This window comes from Hemibagrus wyckioides, linkage group LG06 (assembly GCF_019097595.1).
Source record: "Hemibagrus wyckioides isolate EC202008001 linkage group LG06, SWU_Hwy_1.0, whole genome shotgun sequence".
NCBI lineage: Eukaryota > Metazoa > Chordata > Actinopteri > Siluriformes > Bagridae > Hemibagrus > Hemibagrus wyckioides.
Window position 1 is genome coordinate 40,789,642 of NC_080715.1, and position 13,586 is coordinate 40,803,227.

The 13,586-nt window shown below is 42.4% G+C and overlaps 1 pseudogene; it reads right to left on the reverse strand.

The window, feature by feature from the left end:
- Positions 1-13,297, reverse strand: part of LOC131353865 (uncharacterized) — a 17,963-nt pseudogene extending 4,666 nt beyond the window's left edge.
- Between the last annotated feature and the right edge of the window lie 289 nt (positions 13,298-13,586).

Below are 13,586 nucleotides of genomic sequence, written 5' to 3' on the forward strand. Positions count from 1 at the left end.
CTTACACAGCTCTTCAATCAGCAATCATTCCTCCTCCATCTATAAAAGATGCCACCTCTGTGTTGCTCTTTGCAGGTGAAAGGCATGGAAGGAGAGTAAGAGGTCATGGAGGAGGAACCAGAGGAAGAGGTGTTTGTATGTGTGGTGGAGGAGCTGCAGTAAGAGGACAAAATAGAGCTCAATTTTCCAATGAAATTCCAGCAACAATTATTGACCATGTCATCAATCATGGCTTCTCCTTTAGAGAGGCTGGACAAAGGGTCCAGCCCATTCTGAGTCGGAGCACTGTGGCATCTATTGTCAGGCTTTTTCTGAATGAGAACAGGTAAGTCACAATGTTACTGCATACCACTGTGTATTTCAGCTTTACTGCATTGCCCTGTTAGCAGAACAAACTGTGTCCACGCTAATGCAGATGTTTCATCAATCCCATTTATGTGACTGTCATAATGTCAATTTGTGCTTTTACTTTACAGAATCCACACACTACCACACACTGGTGCAGAGGAAAGATCTGTAGTGTTGAACAGGAGGCTGCTATTGTAGATATGGTCATGACTGTCTATTTTTTGGTATTTATTTTTGTGTTTATTTTATTTCCACCCATAAGTCTCATTTGTGATGTTTTTTCTTTTTTTTTTTTTTTAAACTGTATTCAACCCTTCTGAGTTTGAACAGTGTAACTTCATATTAATAGCTGTGTTTTGTATTTTGTTGTCCAATGTGTAATGATTGAGTAAATATATTAATTTGACAAAAAGTTGTAGTGTCTGATAGAAACATTTGCTTTTGTTGTATATGTTTAAAGTTAAGTGTGAGTGTTTGAGCGTTTTGCAAAAAGAATTATTCAGTTCGTCCAGTGAGCTTCAGGTTCAGCCTGTGTGTGTTAACTGTTTTGAAAAAGTGATGTCTGAGTGGACAAATGTGTTTCCAGAAATGGGAAAAAACTGTAAACATGATGTTACTCTAATGGACTGCTTGGACAGTTCTCTATCAGACCACCAGAGGGCGATCTGGCAGGGCATGTTGTGTTTTTGTACTTTTCTTTCTTTTGTGTTTCCACGTGTGTTTCCCCGTCCGATCCTCTGCAGTAAATAAAAAATCTAGAGAGAAAAGCAACTGAATATGATAGATAAATAGGATTTTCTAAGGAGATACAGTAACACAGAAAAGCTGTCTTCAGATTAAGAGGAGGATGAGGCAGGGATTTGTGAAATAGAGGCTGGTGTAGACTCACAGAGCAGCAAAGTGTCAAAATTGAACTTCCTTGTTTTGAAATATATAAATTTCTTGCCTTGGTAAGTTACATTTTGAGTATTATGTTAATCTAAAGCAAGGAGAGTGCTGTGAATTTAATAAAGAACCGATACAAAAAGCAAAGATGGTCCCGCGGATGGCAGCCTCGATGTGGAGCTCTCTCGTGTTTTTGTTACTTCTGTTTGTTTGTCATGTTTTGTGTCACTCTTTCCCGATCAGTTACTCCAGGAAAGCACTGCTGTACCTTCGGCAGAGCGCACCTGATAATTTTACACCGGTTTTCGACTATTCGGACGTTTTGTTGGACATCTTAATCAGAGGCGCAGCTGCACTCTACAAAACTCCGTCAGTTCGGCTTTAGAACTCCACTGCTGAGCATACATCTGGCGAATGTCCAAACTGAACAAAACTCACGAACTGCTTGTCATGACACAGATTATCAAGGACTTTTCCAACTCCACTGCTTTGTGTTTCATGGAAACTTGGATGCACAAAGCCATTCCGGACAGCGCACTACATCTGCCGGGTTTCCAGCTGTCCAGAGCGGACCGCGACACTGAATCATCGGGGAAAACGAGAGGCGGTGGGACGTGTTTTTACATCAACGAAAGTTGGTGTACTGATGTAACAACATTGATGAAGAAGTGCTGTCCCAACTTAGAAGCACACTTCATTAACTGCAGACCTTTCTAAATACAAAACACTATTTATTCATCTATTTATTTCAGTTCAAAAGACTTTTATTTTCATTTCATCCTCACAGATTACACTGAGTTTTTCGAAATAATTCAAATGATCATTAATCTAATAATAATCAAAAGAGGAAAGTATGAAAATATGAAAACAGTGACATGCCATTACTTAGAGCTGTTTACTAGAATTTCTATCTTTAAAATAATAATGTTCTTTTATCTATTTTATGAAGGTCACATTTCTAACATTAAAATCTCCTAAAAGTCAAAAGGATGAAGATCAAACATTATTCATGAAAATTAGGAAATCTAAACTGAGTTACTCATGTTATATCTTTATTTGAATTAAGTTTATTATGAAAAAGTAATGTTGCTTTATTTTAATTTAAAAATCACATTGCTAATGTTTTATTCTGGATCACATAATCTCACAGATGATCCATAGTGGCGCAGCAAGAACCCAGCGTATAGAGGCTGAGTGAATGTGGTGTGGACTCTGTGGAGGAGCTTCATGGTGTCAGAGACGCTGTAGAAGGACAGAGTTCCTGCACTGTGATCCACATAAACTCCTATTCTGGAGGGTGATGGATCAGTCCAAATGTTGTTGTGACACAAAGAGAGAGAAGAAGAAGAAGGACAATACAGACTCCAGGACTGATTGTTGTGTCCAAAAGCACGCTCATCCCCCCGTCCTTTCCTGCTGATGTCTTTATATGAGACTGATATGTATACCCATTTTTCACTGCTCCACTCCACCTCCCAGTAACAGCGTCCACACACACTCTCCTTACTCAACACCTGATACCAGGAGTCAAATCTCTCTGGATGATAAGAGTACTGCTGCTTTCTCTGGTTGCACTTCACTGCTCTGTTCTCCTCAGACAGAATGAGGTGATAATTTGCTGTGTTGGGATCCAGAGTCAGATCACAGAAATCTAAACATATGAGAAATGAGAACATGTTAGATATTAATGATATATGATGATATATTGATGTTGGTGTGTGTGTGGTGTGTGTGTATGTATTTGTGTGTGTGTGAGTGTGTGGTTGTGTTTCTGTGTGTGTGTGTGTGTATTGTGTGTATTGTGTGTGTGTGTGTGCGTGCATGAGTGTGATTGTGTGTGTGTATTTGTGTGTGTGGTTGTGTTTCTGTGTGTGTATTGTGTGTATTGTGTGTGTGTGTGTGTGTGTGCGTGCATGAGTGTGCATGAGTGTGTGTGTGTGTGAGTGTGTGTGTGTGTGTGTGCATGTTGTGTGTTTGTCTGTGTGTGTGTGTGTGTGTGTGTGTGTGAGTGAGTTAGTGTGTGTGTGTGTGTGTGTGTGTGTCTGTGAGAGAGTGTGTGTGTGTGTGTGAGAGTGTGTGTGTTACACGTACACTGCAGAAAATCTTCTCTGCTCTTTGGTTCTGTGTGTATGTGTGTGTGTTTGTGTGTGTGTTTGTGTGTGTGTCTGTATGTGTGTGTGTGTGTGTTTGTGTGTGTGTGTGTGTGTATGTGTGTGTGTGTGTGTGTGTGTGTGTGTGTTTGTGTGTGAGTGTGTGTATGTGTGTGTGAGTGTGTGTATGTGTGAGTGAGTGTGTGTATGTGTGAGTGAGTGTGTGTATATGTGTGTGTGTGTGTGTTACACGTACACTGCAGAAAATCTTCTCTGCTCTTTGGTTCTGAGGGTAAAATCATCTGAACTGCTGCAGCTGTGGAGACACAGAAACAAAATGGAGATGAAAAATCAGATGCTGTAAAAGACAGAAACAGTTTAAAGTGATAAAATTTGTGTCTGATGTTTAATCAGCTTTTTATTTTAGAAAACACATTGTCAGGACATCAGGACGATTTCTCTCACCATGTTCAGGGATTTTGATGAATTCCTCCTGGAAGATTTCCTCCAGTCTCTTTTTCAGATCAGAGAGAGATTTCCTCACTCCATCAAATGAGAGATGTTGATGGACAGTGATGCTGGATGAGTCGTCACGTCCAGAAGAGACACGGAGAGACTGGAAACTCTACAGAGAGAAAGAAAAACATCATGGAGAAGGAGAAAGGCGGAGAGATATACATGGTTACTGTAGTGGAAATTTTAACATTTAACATAGATGATCAAATAACTCTTTAGGAATTCTGCTGTGTGTGTGTGTAGAGGAAGATATTACTCTACTCGTGGAATACAAGAACATCGTATATCTTGTCTCTCTATATGCTATAGCTCCTTTTATGGAAGTGAGATGTACCATTCTACGAGAGTTTTGTGCTGTTGGTCACGTATACATTTAGTTTAGGATGCACCTAAAAGTCCTATATAAGGGGGACCCTTGAAAGCAGACCTCGCCTCTCTGCTGTGCAGTTTCATCGCTTTGACTCGCACCCTTGTATCCGTGTCTAGTTTGTTAATTATTTCAAGTCGGAGTACAGACTTGCCACCACATTACACAGACAGATGTGTGTGTGTGTTTCAGACAGTGAGTGTTACCTGGAGGAAGTGGATGTGATCGTGTGTGTGTGTGTTTCAGACAGTGAGTGTTACCTGGAGGAAGTGGATGTGATCGTGTGTGTGTGTGTGTGTGTGTGTTTCAGACAGTGAGTGTTACCTGGAGGAAGTGGATGTGATCGTGTGTGTGTGTGTGTGTGTGTGTTTCAGACAGTGAGTGTTACCTGGAGGAAGTGGATGTGATCGTGTGTGTGTGTGTGTGTGTGTGTGTTTCAGACAGTGAGTGTTACCTGGAGGAAGTGGATGTGATCGTGTGTGTGTGTGTGTGTGTGTGTGTTTCAGACAGTGAGTGTTACCTGGAGGAAATGGATGTGATCGTGTGTGTGTGTGTGTGTGTGTTTCAGACAGTGAGTGTTACCTGGAGGAAGTGGATGTGATCGTGTGTGTGTGTGTGTGTTTCAGACAGTGAGTGTTACCTGGAGGAAGTGGATGTGATCGTGTGTGTGTGTGTGTGTGTGTGTTTCAGACAGTGAGTGTTACCTGGAGGAAGTGGATGTGATCGTGTGTGTGTGTGTGTGTGTGTGTTTCAGACAGTGAGTGTTACCTGGAGGAAGTGGATGTGATCGTGTGTGTGTGTGTGTGTGTGTGTTTCAGACAGTGAGTGTTACCTGGAGGAAGTGGATGTGATCGTGTGTGTGTGTGTGTGTGTTTCAGACAGTGAGTGTTACCTGGAGGAAGTGGATGTGATCGTGTGTGTGTGTGTGTGTGTTTCAGACAGTGAGTGTTACCTGGAGGAAATGGATGTGATCGTGTGTGTATGAAAGCTGTTCCATCTCAGTGGCTCTCCTCTGAAGATCAGCAATCTCCTGCTCCAGTTGCTCCAGGAGTCGTTCAGCTGAGAGCCGGTAAACCGGTAAAGTTACACGAATAGTTCTGGGAACTAACTATATACTATGGTAGTATATGTTGATGTTGTAACTACTTTCAGTGGACTTTGAGGAAAGCCGTCACTGGTGCTGACGAGCACAGCTGAGTGACCTGTGCAGGTAAAATCAGGCTAAAAGAGGTAAATAAGGCGTTTGTCTGTTAATCGATTGTTGAGAGAATACAGGAACCAACATGGACAATGGGTAGTGGGGGAAGCAAGGATAAAAGTGATGATTTCTTGAGGGCATGTAAGCATCCTAATGTTCAATTCATGATAACTAATTATGGGCCTGGTTGTGTATCACAATATCATATGTGGGTGATGGACTGTGGATTTCCAGAGAAAGGTAGTTTTAGTGAAAGTTGAGAGAAAAGTTACAAGAATGTGAGGCTTCAAAGAAAAAAGGGAAAAAAGACGAGAAGTAGACTGGGTTGCGTATAATATGTGGGCAACTGAAGCCCAAACCAGGGCGTGTAAAACAAATACGCAAAATAACTTTTATAACAAATAAACTTTTAATAACAAAATCTTCCTCTCTTCAGTGTACTAAATCTCTTGTAGACCCAGACCTGGCCAGCTGCCCTCCCAGACCACCGCCTCAGAGACACAGACAACCACTCCAACCACACGTGTCCACACCTCAACCATCTACAGCAGCTGAGTGGGACCCTCCTTCCTGTTATACGGGACCTGGAGCCTCTACGCCTTACTCCACTGTGTGCTATCACACCCGTGGCCAAAAAAAAGGGGGATCCGGAAGAAAACGAGACCAGATGATTCAATTTCCAGTAAGAATGGACATGACTAAAATCTCTATGTGCAGACAAGAAGACGACGAAATAGATATCTTGCATGATTAACAGAAGTGCATGATGCTCATAGTGGCCTCGAGCGTCCAGCAGACTTGGCTGAAACAGATATTACACCCTATGAGGCACACTTGAGAAACAGTTTTATGAATGGATTAAAAGAAGACATTGCAAGAAAAGTCAAACAAACATGCATTACTTGGGACACTGGAAAGTTATCTCTGATTGAACAACATGCTGTGCACGGAGAAAAGTTGTGGGATGCTGAAAGACAGAAAGGGAAAGAAAAAAGAACAGAAATGAAACACTGTCTCACTATGGTTCAGATATCTGAGGCTCAAGGAGATTTTTACAGGGGAGGGGCCGTGGCAGAGGTAGAGGTCGAGGATGGGGCAAGCCTGGATTCCAGAGTGGATATTTCCTGTGTGGAAAAACAGACCACTGGATATGAGACTGTCCACAGAGAGGGAGAGAAGTGAACACAGAAGCATGAGGTTTGGTAGGGTCAGGGACGGGTGAGCAGCCAGGAAAGGGTAAGTCTGATCTTTTTGTGCAATGCAAAGCTTAAGCTAACCATTCCATTTCCACCTGACACTAATCCAATGTCTAGCAAAGAATCAGAGGTTGCTATTTCACCTATGCTAAATATCATGAACTGGAATTTAAGAAAATGCCTGTGATTACATTACTTGTAGAGAAAATATCGATACAGTTTCTAATTGACTCAGGAGCAGGGCTTTCTGTGATATGATTGTGTGAATTTTCTATTTCACCTAGAATGAGCATTCAGTCTCTGTGTTCTTCAGGAGCATCGGGGACGTCAGTAATTGAGACATTGTCTGTGCCCTTAAAATGTGAGATAGTAACTACACAGAAACAATTTGAATTCCCTTTTTTAATCTCTGAGTGTTGCCCAATAAATCTGTTGGGTCGAGATTTGATGTGCAAACTAAATTTAAATCTGATCAGCACATCACTAGGCCTTAGGATAGAATGCGGAGATAACTCCTGCTTTGTAAAATATGATCCCAGACCCCTGCTCTATGTGTATGAATGGAAACTGAGTAATTCCTCTCTCACTGATGTCACACATTCTCTAGTAGAGAAAGCAAAAATTCTCACCACCTTTTCTCACACAGACTACATGACACCAAAAGTGCTGCCCTTTACTGCGCACATACACAGATACGAACCACATGAGAGTTATGAAAAAAAATGGTACATGAAGTTAGATAGGCCAGACATATTAATATTGAAGCGTGTGATATGGAATGAACACAGATGTGCTGTGGAGATAGATTTATCTCGGGTTTCAGTTTGAGCTGGTCATCCACACCCATTTCAAATGAATCATGGATCTCCACATCTCTCTCTAGCCAAATCTGTCAATGACGAGTGGGAATCTTTGGGAGAATGGATGTTACAGGCTACTCAAAGTCCTGACTGGGAACCAACTGAGCAGCCAGCTGTTTTTTACAGCCCAAAATTAAATGCAAATAGCACAGCACTGAATTGGCTGGCTAGAGCTGAGAGAGGCGTGGTGATCCTTCCTGATGACGGGACAGATCCCAACCCTTGGTACAAAACCGATTTGGTCCTACCCAAATTGGAATCTTCAGATGTACGACTACGAAAAGTGCCCAAGGAATTGTGGGCAAATGCAAAATAGGATGTAGGTCTGATTAAAAATTGCCCTCCAGTGATCTTTACACCAAAATCAGATAATAGGCCAAAGACGGCTCAATATCCCCTAAAACCAGAAACTGTAAAAGGAATAACACCAGTGTTTAATTCTCTATTAAAATCTGGAGTTATTGTGCCATGTGAGACGTCTCCTGTGCAAACACCACTCTTCCCAGTAAGGAAAATAAGAGCTCCAGGGGAGCCACAGGAGTGGAGCTTCGTACAAGATTTGAAAGTGGTCAATGATGCTGTGATCCAATGAGCACCTAATGTTCCCAACTCATACACTATCTTGTCCCAAATTCCAGTTGACAGTGCATGGTTTTCTGTTGTTGATATAGCTAACATATTCTTTAGCGTACCAGAACAACCAGATTGTCAATTTTGGTTTGCATTTTCCTTTAATGGAAAAGCCTATACTTTCACACTCTTATGCCAGGGCTATTGTGAGTCACCTGCAATCTATAATGAAGCATTAAAGAACAGTTTAGACACACTGCAGCTAACTGAGAAATCGGTGTTGCTTCAGTATGTAGATGACATTCTGTTGGCTGCACCGACTAAAGAGCAGTGTGAAAAAGACACCATTAAATTGCTCTGTCTCCTCGCTAAAGAAGGACATAAAGCAAGCCTGTCAAAACTGCAATTTGTACAACAAGAAGTGAAGTTCCTAGGGCATTTAATTTCTGCAGAAGGTAAAAGACTTGAGTCGAGTAGAGTGGAAGCAATACAGAAAATTCCCAAACCGGTTACTAAAAACAGTTAATGTCATTCTTGGGTATGTGTTCATACTGTAGGATGTTCATACCCGATTATGCTGTGTTAGAGGCACTGCTGAGCGCTATTGCTCATGGACAAGGCCTGCAAGCACACAGCAAAGTGACGTGTACTGAGACTGCAAACCCTGTGTTTGAACGACTGAAACAGACATTATAGACGACACCCACATTGGGCATTCCTGACCTGATGAGACCATTTACACAGACTGTGGACGAAAAAGGGGGGTGCATAACATCTGTTTTACTTCAAGAGCATGGGGGTAGGGCTGCGACGAGTGGCTTATTTCTCCGCAAATCTAGATCTGGTAGCAGCAGGACTTCCTATGGGTCTTAGAGCAGTGGCTGCAGCAGAGAAAGCCGTCAATGCCTCACGAGACATCGTAGGCTACAGCGAATTAACTTTGTTGGTACCACATGCAGTGTCGCAACTGCTTTTAGAACAAAAGGCAGCACACATGATGGCCACTCGGTGGTTGAGATATAACACTGTACTCTTAGAAAAGCAGAATGTCACAGTTAAACAATGCACAACTCTTAACCCTGCCACTCTTCTTCCCACAGAGCAGGGTGGAGAGCCTCATGATTGTGTGAGTGTGATTGATGAAGTTTGTAGTCCAAGACCTGATTTACAGGAAATACTGCTGATCAACCCTGATCTGGAACTTTTTGTGGACGGATCAGCATCCAGGGACTCAGAAACAGGTCAAAACTGTGTGGGGTTTGCAGTAGTGACTCAGAATGAAATTCTACTTTCAGTTAAACCGTCTCATTACTCAGCACAGGAGGCGGAACTCACCGCCCTCATAGAGGCCTGTAAATTGGCAGAGGGTAAAACTGTGAATTTCTACACTGATAGCAGGTACACATTTGGCGTCACGCATGGCTTTGGAACATTATGGAAGCATAGGGGTTTTTTGACCTCCTCAGGCAAGCTTATCGCGCACCATGGCCTGATAGCTGACCTCCTGGATGCAATACTGCCTACTTCCAAAAGCTATTGCGGTATGTAAATGTGAAGCGCATACGCGTAGTAATGATCCTATTTCCACAGGTAATACCAAAGCTGATGCAGCGGCAACAGTAACAGCAAAACAACTGAACAGAAATGAATTACAAATATCGTGACTATATTGTCTGCTCCTACTCTAAATCTCACAGAATAACAGGGTATGGGTGAGCCTGAGGAGAAACAAGACTGGAGGCAGTTAGGATGTGTCCAAAAACAAGGTGTTTGGTATGGACCCACAGGAAAACCGTGTTTACCGAAGAAACTGTTTCCTTTTGATGTTAAACTGACACATGGTAAAGACCACGTGTCAAAAGGAGGGATGGTAACAGAAATAAGGAAATACTGGCATGTTATAGGCTTTACTAACTACTCCCAAATATTTTGTGAATGCTGTGTCATATGTGCAACAAACAACATTGGGAGAGGCATTCCGATTACTCAGAACGCACATCCGCCACCACAAAGGCCATACGAACACAGTAGCAAAAGTAGCAAAAGTACTACTCACTGAAATGATTCCACGCTGGGGAATTCCTGAGAGAATTGGTAGTGCATTACAGAAAGTCAGTGAATACTCAACCTGAAACAGCACTGTGCCTATCACCCAGCTAGTGGTGGAGCAGTAGAAAGGGAGAATGGCACATTAAAAAATAAATTGGCAAAATGCTGCGCTGAGACAGGTTTGTCATGGGTCAAAGGCTTCCCAATAGTGTCGATGTACATGCGAGGACGAGCAAGAGGGAGAGTTAACCCGAGTCCATTTGAAATCCTTTTTGGCAGGCCATTAACCACAGGAGTGGGTTCTCCAGGAAGCCAGAGACACAGTATTGGCGAATGTATCAAAGATCAAATGTTGAACTATTACATAGATTTGTCTTCTGTGTTATCTGATATTCACAGGAAGGTGAAGGACACCCTGGCGAGTGGATCATGGTGAAAGACTTCAGGAGGAAGAATTGGAAGGCTAAGCGTTGGCTGGGACCGTTCCAGATACTGCTGACTACACCCACCGCTGTGAAGATAGCAGAGAGAGCAATGTGTATACACGCCAGTCACTGTAAGCAGGTACCAGTGCTGGATCAGGAACTAGGGGAGAGTAAAGATTCACCATAACCACCCCGTATGGTAGAATTGTTGGTTTCTAGATGAAACACCCGCACTCACGAAGACAACCTGAACGGATAGTGTTCCAGAGCCTCGGTGAGGGGGGACGAGTGTGTAAGCACAGTGCCTGCACTCTAAGCACGTCAAGAAAAGTGAAGGTTCACTTAAAGTTCGGCTCAAGAAAAAGCAAAGAAACGATTTTTGAAATTTTAGTTGATGAAGACATCATTGATAAGCCAAGGGAAAAGATGATGTCCAATGTTGGTCTAAAACTGTCTGTGAAATGCTTAAAGTAAATATGTTAAAATTTTGTATATGAAGTTTGTCTTTAAGGACAAAAAGGAGGGAAATGTAGTGGAAAGTTTAACAAGTAACATAGATGAACAAATAACCCTTTAGGAACTCTGTTGTGTGTGTGTGTGGAGAGGAAGATACAAGAAGAATACAATGGAATACAAGAACATCGTATATCTTGTCTCTCTATATGCTATAGCTCCTTTTATGGAAGTGAGATGTACCATTCTACGAGAGTTTTGTGCTGTTGGTCACGTATACATTTAGTTTAGGATGCACCTAAAAGTCCTATATAAGGGGGACCCTTGAAAGCAGACCTCGCCTCTCTGCTGTGCAGTTTCATTGCTTTGACTCGCACCCTTGTATCCGTGTCTAGTTTGTTAATTATTTCAAGTCGGAGTACAGACTTGCCACCACATTACACAGACAGATGTGTGTGTGTGATTTAGACAGTAAGTGTTACCTGGAGGAAATGGATGTGATCATGTGTGTGTGTGTGTGTGTGTTTCAGACAGTGAGTGTTACCTGGAGGAAGTGGATGTGATCATGTGTGTGTGAAAGCTGCTCCATCTCAGTGACTCTCCTCTGAAGATCAGCAATCTCCTGCTCCAGTTGCTCCAGGAGTCGTTCAGCTCGACTCAGTTCAGCCTTCTCCTGAGCTCTGATCAGCTCCGTCACCTCCATGTGCTTTTTCTCTATGGAGCTGATCATCTCAGTAAAGATCCTCTCACTGTCATCTACTGCTGTCTGTGCACTGAGCTGTTAGAACACACACATACATACACACACACACACACAGAAGATTTAAATCTCATCTATCATTCCCTCTCTTACTGGGACTCTAAATGACTGGTTGTCCATGTTGTGTGTGTTTCTAGGAGCAGCTCTGTCTCTGCTCACTGCTCACCTTTATAGTGTTCACAGTCTGTTTCAGCTCCTGCACCTTCTTCTGCTTCTCCTGGATTCTCTGCTGGAATTTCATCTGCTGCTCCTTTAACTCACTCTGAGGACAAATAAAATGCATCTCATTGTTCATACATTATGAGTTTCTGAGCTCAGTGGATGAACATTAACTGTAGAACTGAAGTTCATTCTGCTTCTATGGAGCACCTTATTAAAGTATAAAAAGCTGGATGTTTGGTGTTTAAAGTTGATTTTTGCAGAAATGAAGAACTCAGTAGATCCACATCCTTCAAGTGTGTTCAGCTGCTCAGTGAAGTCGCGTAAGCAGCAGTTCAGAAAGATGTAGAGGCTTCATGTGTGTCAGAGGAACCACATGTTCACCTTCACCCTCCACATCTGGTAGCTGTCATTTGACCTAAAGCTCGCTAGTGCTGTGATTCTCAATATGGGGTCCAGAGACCTCCAGGAGTCTGTCAAGCCATAACCAGGTGTCCTGTCATTTTATTTTAGTTACAATGGTGAAAATCACAACCCACCATTATTAAAGTTCTTCTATTCACTATTGAGAATGAATATTCAGTACTAGCTCACAGACTGGTCACAGATACTGGAACAATTAAAGGTGTGGAATAAGGTGTGGCTCCTGCTTGGAGTGAAAACTTTCAGCTACTTTAGATCAGAAATATAAACTGCCTGAAATGACTCTGAATAGATTAAACATGTATTTCTCACCTCTTTCTCAGTTCTCTCTGCTTTAGCTGCCACAGTATTGTGTCCTGTGTGTTTATCCATCATACACAGATAACAGATGAAGCTTTGGTCAGTACGACAGTAGATCTCCAGCGCTTTATCATGTTCAGAGCAGATCTTCTCTTGTAGATTTCCAGAAGCTTCGACTAACTTGTGTTTTTTCCATGAAGGAACTTCATAGTGAGGTTTCAGATGAATTTCACAAAAGGAGGCCAGACACATCAGACAGGACTTGGCGGCTTTGCGTTTTCTCCCAGTGCAGAAATCACACTCCACATTTCCAGGTCCAGTGTAACAGTGAGCAGGAGAAGCAGCTTGGACTTCAGTCTTCTTCTTCAGTTTCTCCACCACTTCAGCCAGCATGTTGTTTCTGCGTAGAACAGGCCTTGGAGTGAAAGTGTCTCTGCACTGAGGACAGCTATAAACTCCACTCTGATCCTCCTGATCCCAGCAGCCATTAATACACACCTTACAGAAACTGTGACCACAGGGGATAGTCACTGGATAATTCAGGAGATCCAGACACACTGGACAGCTGAACTGATCCTGACCTACTGAAATACTGGCCTTAGGCATTTTCCTGAACTCACAGGTTGAGAAAGAGAAAGCGATTGAGCCACGTGCTGAGTTTCGTTTCTGTTGAAATGAACTTCCTGCTTCCGTGTGTGTACGAGACAAAGATAGAGGGAGGGAGGAGCATAAGGACAGAGAGGTTATAAACACTCCTCTTTTTAACTGTTTCTTCTCCCTTTAATCCTCTTAGACCCTCTTTATATTACAATCCTAAACTCTCTCTGAATGATTCCTGTGTGCTACAGAACTCTGCTCCAGCTCTAAATAAATTACTGATGGACAGAGAGAAAAAATTCAAGACTCATTTTAATGTATTATAGATCAGATAAAGAGCTGAATCGTGTGAGGTGATTTTTAGTTCCTGAGACTTTTTTGTTATCACCA